Raw genomic sequence first — 8,107 nt, forward strand, 5'->3', positions numbered from 1 at the left:
CAAGAGTGTTAACTGTGGAGCCGAGCAAACTGAAGCTGTGAACAATCTCAATCTCTTCGCCATCCATCCTGATGCTACCGATTGGTCCAGTGGTGAGAATCTTTGTTTTCTTGACTTTGAGCCTCAGTCCATACTGAAGGCTGCAGTCCTTGACCCTCTGCAGTAAGTGCATGAAGTCTGTGTAATAGTGGCTGTACCACAGGGATTTTACGAGGTAGAAATGGGGTTATCTGTGTAAAACACTTAGCATTTACTAAGTTACTTACTTAACAAACTTCTCAGTCAATGATATTTACGACCACAGAATAATTTTACCATGATTGCTGCTGCTTCTAAAAGGGAGAATGTATATGAAAGGATGCCTCTTAATAGTGCCCAGCTTAGAACACCAATCATAGAAATTAGTTGTCATTGAGTCAACTCCAACTCATGGCAATGCCATGTGTGTCAGTAGGAAACTGCTTGGTAGGGTTTTCAATGGAAGCTGACTGTTAGACCTTTTTCCTAGGAAGCAACTAGTGGGTTAAAATCTCAAATCTTGTTCTGCAATTAAGTTCTCCAATGTCTGTGCAACCAGAACTTCCTTTTCAATGACTGGAAGTATCTTTCAAGACTTTTCTTCCTATGCACCTCTGAATGGACATGAACCTCTAAATGGACATGAACCTCTGAATGGACATGAACCTCCAAACTTATGTTTAGCAGGTGAGTGTATCAACCATTTTACCACCCAGGGACTTTATGATAAACACAATAAAATATCAGTATCCTTTCCCATAGTGAGAACAATGTTCTTCCATTTATGTTGGAAAAAAATATGAGTGAAAACCACTTATTGTAGTAAAACAAGCACTTCAAAACACTCATCCTCAAGATTGAAATGGAGACATTCTGAACATAAATAAGAAAGTTTGGTTTCAATTGGTGATCTTTCCCCCTCTTCCCACTTTTTTGGAATGACGTTGGCTGGTTGACTCTCTCCAGAACTGAGGACAAATGGGATTTCTCATCCTGGTTATGAAGTCACAGAAATCATCTGCTTCTTCTGAAAATGTGTGCTGTTTTTCTTTAAGAAGGTTTTTTTTCTATAGACTACATGGTTTCTGATTCACTCGAGTTCCAGTTTCTTAATCATTTTGCAACTTTCAATTCAACCAGCATAATCATATGTGAGGCCTCCTCCCTTCTCAGTGAAATCCCCAAAGAAATCATCAATTTTTGTTGATTTTATTGCAGACCACGTTTCCTTCCACTTAATGGACAAAAGAAACCTACAAATGATTCATTCTAGGGAGCATTACAGTAAATGTCTTAAAATTTAGATTTCAGTATTTTCTTATCTTTGTACTTCCAACCCAAAAAGTATGTATTATGTTATGTACCTTTAGTTGAGAGAGATTTGCAAATATTTACAGGAAAATATGAGTGACTGTAAGAAGCACAATAAATGAAAGACTGTATATAACACAATATATAATATATACGAATTACTGTCCACCAGCCAATAAAAATAATAAAAGAAAAAAATACTGAAAAAAGAAAAAATCTTTATATGAGAGTTTAGGCAAGTTAGGTAAAAATGTGTGACATGTTAAATAAGTACCCAGGATATAGCTGTTGCTATTATTGCTGTTATGTGCCATTGAGTCACTTGCGACTCATAGTGACCCTATGTACAATAGCTCTGAAACCTGCTCTATCCTATGCCAGCTTTACTGTCTCTGACAGTCCCACACTCATTACCCTAGTAACTGAATCAATTAATCTCATTGATGGTATTCCTTTCTTTCACTGTCCTTCTATTCTTCCAAACATGATGTCCCTCTCCAAGGACTTGTTCCTCCTTGCAACAAGCCCAAAGTACGTCAGACAAAGCCTCAGAATTCTTGCCTCCAAGGAGCAGCCTGGTTTCACCCTCTCTAGGATGAACCTGTTTGTTGTGCTGACAGTCCATGGTATACCCAACACTTTTCTACTCAGGAGACAGGACTGAAAATAAAAGTGCAGAGGAGAGTGTGGGGGCTGACTGCCTTATCAATACTTGCTTGCTGTTGATTCCCTATCTGATTTCAGTCATATGAAGTCTTGGGGAAAACTGAGAAAGAACAAAATCTGGTGTGACTTACAGAAGTTTTGGAGATTTTATTGGTTTCTGGGTATTTGGTTACATTACATGAGAGAAACTCATGGATAAACTCATCTTAAGTTCAAATAAGAAAATAGTAGTTTACATGGGAGAGGTAAATCCTTCCCCCTATCTTGCCACAGTGGTCTTCATCCTTCACTGCACTTTTGGTTCTGTGAAATCTCATTTTAGCTTGTGATTTCTAGACATTTTATCTTATTCAACATGATCTTTCCTTTAGTCTGTCTTTACTATTTGAAAAATATCAGAGCGGGAAAAATACATTTTTATTCTTCCCCATCTACATCCTTTTCTTATGTATACCTTACTCAGAAAGTTGTAATTTGCAGGTCTCAAACTGTTTCCAGAAGTTAAAAAAAAAAGAAAGAAACCACAGTGAAAGTCTTATATAAATAGAGTCATAGAGCCACTTTACTTTCAGAAAAGTAACCTGCACAAAAAGGCATAGAAAAGGGAGTAATTTTGAACATTTTCCGCCTGTGATATATGCTATGGTTACTTTGCATGTTGTTTTTGTCAGGGGCCAGTGAGTTTAACACATAGAAGGTGCTCAATAGAGATTTGGATTTAAAAGATGAATGAAGAGAGAAAACATAAGAAAAGTGGAATAGACAAAGAGGAAATAATATTTAAGTGGGTTCCAGAAGCAGGTATATGTATGTAGAGAAAATTTATCTCCCATGCTCTGTTTTTAGAACTTAAGAAAAATAATGATGCCTCCAAGTAACATGAAAAAACAAATAAGTAAGGAACCATTCTTTGTATTATAAAATTTGAAACAGCCTATAGGGAGGATGACAAATTGGAAAGTAACTTGGTTAATGGGGTAGGAAGCCAGTAAGACTGGCTCAGGATAGGGTAGGGCTCAGTAGATAGGGTTACTATGAGTTGCAGGCAACTTGATGGCACATAACAAAAAACAACATAATAATTTATGCACAAATAACTGCTTAAAACATAGGACAAAAAGCTGGGAAGAAAGTAAAAATAGATATATTATATAAAGAAGCAAATGCACACCCATGTTTATTGCAGCTTTGTTCACAATAGCAAGGAGTTGGAAACAACCTAAGTGCCCATCAACAAAAGAATGGCTAGAGAAGCTGTGGTATATTCGCACAATGGAATACTATGCTGCATTAAAAAACAAGGAACTCATGCAATATTATTCAAAATGGTTGACTCTGGAGAACATTATGCTGAGTGAAATATCCCAGTCACAAAAGGACAAATATTACATGATGCCACTGTTGTAGAATGGGACTGTCCTTGGGGTTGGGGAGAGACTGAGTAAGATGGGTTCAATAATGTATACTGCACTGAAACAGAGGAGGGAGAAAACTGTTTAAAAGAGATATATAACTAGGTATTTCTGTCATCACAGGAGACTAGAGCGAGGGCTACATGGTGGAGGGGACCTGGGGGAGGGTTTGGAAAACAATGAAAGAATCTTTTCTTTTACTTTTGCATAATTTTTGACTCATGTACTTATAACTTGTTAGTCAAATTTGTGTCTTCTAGGTTGCAACACCCCCATGATGCATCATCAAGGATATGAACATGTACGGCCAAGCACAATCAATAAGAGTGTATCTAAATTCCAAAATCAATCTCCATAATAGTCTATGTGTTTCCTACTGCCAAAGGGGCCCTTTAGAGTAGTGAGAGAAGATCTTCACCCTGAAACCCACAGCGTCCCTTTTCAGCAGGAAGTAGCTAAGAGAATACGCCATCCCCTTTTCCTTATGACTCAGAGTGAAGTCTCTCTCAGGGAGGTGTGATAGGGAATGGCAAAGGACACACTGACAAAGAAGATTAATCAGAACTGGCTTTGACAAGCACTGTGGCATTTGGACAAGAACAAACTGGGAGGAGGGTAGAGAGAATAGTGCAACAATGAATGAATGGAAACCCAAAATCTCTGTAAATGTTTATGGAAATTAATAAAATATAATTATAGAAAAAAAAAAGAAGCAAACCAACAACACTCACTGCCATTGGTTAGATCCTGATCCATAGTGACCCTACAGCATAGGGTTTCGAAAGCCGTGAACTCACCCCCCCCTTTTTTTTATTTATTTCAATGAACATTTCCAGAGATTTTGGAATGTCATTCATTCATTGTTGCACTTTTCTCCCCGCCCATGCCACCCCCACCTCCAGTTCGCTCTTCTCCTTGAAAAGCAAAAGAAAAACTCCTTCATTGGTATACAATCCCCCTGTACCCCCCACCCCTACCCTGATTATACTCCACTCTGCAACCCTAATTCTGAACTCTTATGATAACCATAATGCCCTAAAAATATACCGCTTTTAAACTGTTCTTTCCCTCATCGGCTTCAATGCAGTATACATAATTCATCCAGTTTTTCCTCAGTCTTACCCCCACCCTGATGTCAGCCTCATTCTACAACAGTGGCACCATACAGTATTTGTCCTTTTGTGCCTGAGATATTTCACTCAGCATAATGTTCTTCAGGGTCAGTGAACTTTTACAAAAGTAGTTTGCCACATTTTTGTCCTACAGAGTAACTGGAAGAGGGAAACCAACAAGGACAACAACAAAAAGGGAGGTAAGGAATGGCCAGAGTGGTAGGAATGAATTTCGAGAAGCCAATAAGGAGAGAACTTCAAGAAGAGGGGATAATAAAATATTCCAAATACTACCAGAGAGTGGTTGATTGGATGATTCAAGCTTTGCTATTGGTGTTTTGCTGTTGTTTGCTTTTGAGTTGGAACTGACCCATGAGTCAGTTTTCAGAAGCTATAAATTGAGCAAGAGGAAACTTGAGAGAGGAGATTGCCTGTCACTCACCAGCAGAGCAGCTAATAGTGGATTCAGGGCTACCTGCCTTTGAATTGGTAGCACAACTCTTTACCCATGGGGTCACTCAAGCTCCCTAAGAAGAATCTGTGGTGTTGTTTTTGTTATGTACTGTCAAGTAGGAACTGTCTCATAGTTGACTCTCCAGCAGCTTTTCAAAGGCAGTTAATTACACAGGAGAAGACTGTCCTTCTCTTGAAGAGCAACTGTGTGCCTTTGTGTTGCAACACAACTACTTACCACTAAGCCATCACATAGTGACAAGATATTAACATAGGGAGTAAATTCTGGTAAGACAAGGAGAAAGACTAGAGAGCACAGGCTCTCTTTGTAGAGAGCCATGGGATTGGTATTGTGTAATATTGGATAGTAACGTGTTTGATCTCCTCTTACAGATAAGAAGAAGGTAGTTGTTGTTGAGTACCCCTCCATCTGACTCCCCTGCACCCAGCCTGAACCAGATGGAGGGGTTACTTGGAGAGCTGGCCACTGCCTGCACTACGCTAACTGAGCTAAGACTGATCTAAGAAACTACAAAGTGAGAATTGCACTGGATTTTCTCAGAGGCTTCTTTCAGCTCTAAAATGTTATGATTCTGTGATTAATTTGCTAAATAAATTAATAGTGCAAACAGTATTTCAAGAAGATTGTTTAAATTACTTATGAGAACAAACTTTTTAAGTACCCTTAAGCATCATAAAAACATCCACTCCCATAGAAATAATTGATACACCAATTACAAATCTTTCTTAGCCGTTCATTCAAGTAAATTTCCTGAGACCTATGCTTGGCCAAATTCTATTTACCTAGTTCAAGCTCTTGTTTGTATTTCAAAGCCCTCAAACTACATTTCTTTAAACAACATGTTTCAGCTGGGCCAGCCCTCTGGCAGGGCTGAATTATTAAAGTTTTATATTATGTACAAGATGGCTTCTTGATGAATTGGTTTATCTCTGGAGAAATGCCCATCTTTTTCTTAATTTAGGGCACAGCTGTTAGAATTGCAGACTTCATCAAAACTGGCCACATATAACTCAGACAATTCACAGAAACATTTCCTCTCAATTGGCATGGTTTCTGAGGACAAACCACACTCTAAAATGTTTGTGTTACAGGAAAATGTGGTGTCAAGATGATCAAAATAAGATAGGAAATGATATATTTTTACAAAATTTGCATATATTATTTAAAAATATCCGGAAGCTCACCTACAAAACGAGAACACAACATTAAAGGGAGACAGCCCTGATAAAAACCCAGGCAAATTAAATGTGAGCGTGATTGATGGCCCTAACATTAAGAAAAGCAAATTGTATTTTATTCTTAAATAAAGAGAAAATCAGCAATGCTCTGTACCAAAGGGTGGTGGGGCAGGGGGGAGAAAGGAAAAGAAAGAAGACTCTGCTATTCATCTTATTCTTTGGTTACTTTATATTAAGATGGAATGTGTATTTGCTAAAGCACTCCAACCCTCAGTTTCCTTACCTACAAAAAGGTAAATTTTTATTTTAGGGTCTTGGTAGAAATTAAACGGACACTCAAACTAGGTTATTTACTAGATATCTGTGCAGGAACTATTTGTAGAATTCTTTGGACAGGATTCAGAAAAATCAGTAAAAGATGGGGCCCTTTCTGGGGGTGCAGCAGGAACATGAATCTTATGGAGAGGCTACCTGCCTCCTAGCTATGATTAAGGAGAGAAATACAGTCAATTTAACATATTTAGGAGGTGCAAAAGGAGCAGATACAGTGTGGGGGTAGCCAAATCTGACTTCTATCTGCATCATATAGGAGATCTGTCCCCATCAATAAATCCTTATCATACAAATGGGTACATGGTCAGACATGACACCCCACCTGCTCTCCCACCTATTTCTGTGAATCATTGAGTCCAATGACTCACTTGACTTATAAATTGACTCTCAGTTTACAGTGAGGTTTATTAGGTAAATAGGTTGGGAGTGGAGAGGGGAGGCAAAGAATATCACACAATAGAAGGCCAGGTTGAACTGACCATTCCAAAGCCAGATTAACAAGGCAGAATTCCTCAAACAGTGAAAGTTCAGGTTCAGTTCCACACACTATTGCTAGAAGCCTCTAGTTTCCTCAATCACTCAGCAAACTTTATACCAGAATAGTTACAAGCCAGCTTTTCCTTCAATCATCCAGAAAGCAAAGTCTTTAACTGCAGCTTCATCTTCAGGGTTCCTCTGGTTACACCTTGCAACAGTTTCTTCACAATGGTGACACAGCCTCTTCACAGTAGTACCACAGTCTCTTCACCCTCTCGTCACTACCATTTTTTTCCACATGGTGGAAAGCTCTCTCTTATATTGGTCCCATAGTTGTTGATAATTTGCAAGACCATATGTCTCTTCAGTAAAGGCAGCTAAAGACCATGCCCCCAGTGGGGGGCTAACACAGTGGATATAAAAGCCAATTTTTCAGGTTGCTTACATCATAAGAGGGAAGGAGTTGTGGACTTACTCTTCATCTTTTCATGTCTTTTTCACAAAGGCCAAACCCAGTTGGAAATAAAATATCAAAAAAGAGTCTATTGAAGTTCTACTCAATATGTCTCCACCTCCACAGCAGAGAGCATAGATGGCAGAGCAGGGAAGAAAGTGGATGTGCAGGATCATGAATTGAACATAGCCACCATAAAGGATAATAGAGATATCAAGATTATAGAACTGTTGTGAAGACTAGGAAAGAATCAACATTATGTTCTTAGCATCGAATATTTTGAGCAGAGCACATAACCCATTACAGGCACTTGGTTCAATAAATATTATAATCCATGGGCAGTACAGGGTTAATGTGCTTAACTATTGACCAAAAAAGTTGAAAGTTTGAGTCCACTCAGAGCCACTCAGAAAAAAGACATGAACATATACTTCCAAACAATCACCAACTGAAATCCTATGGAATGTTTTGTTGCTGTTATGTGCCATTGAGTAGTTTGCAACTCATAGCGACCCTATGTACAACAGCCCTAAACCCTGCTCTATCCTGTGCCAATCACATGACATCTGACACACTCATCACAATTACCCCAATCACTGAATCAATCCACCTCATAGAGGGTCGGTCTTCCCCTCCTGCGCTGTCCCTCCACCCTACCAAGCATGATGTCC

Source organism: Elephantulus edwardii, unplaced genomic scaffold (assembly GCF_000299155.1).
Source record: "Elephantulus edwardii isolate Elephantulus edwardi_28Jun2011 unplaced genomic scaffold, EleEdw1.0 scaffold00075, whole genome shotgun sequence".
Taxonomy (NCBI): domain Eukaryota; kingdom Metazoa; phylum Chordata; class Mammalia; order Macroscelidea; family Macroscelididae; genus Elephantulus; species Elephantulus edwardii.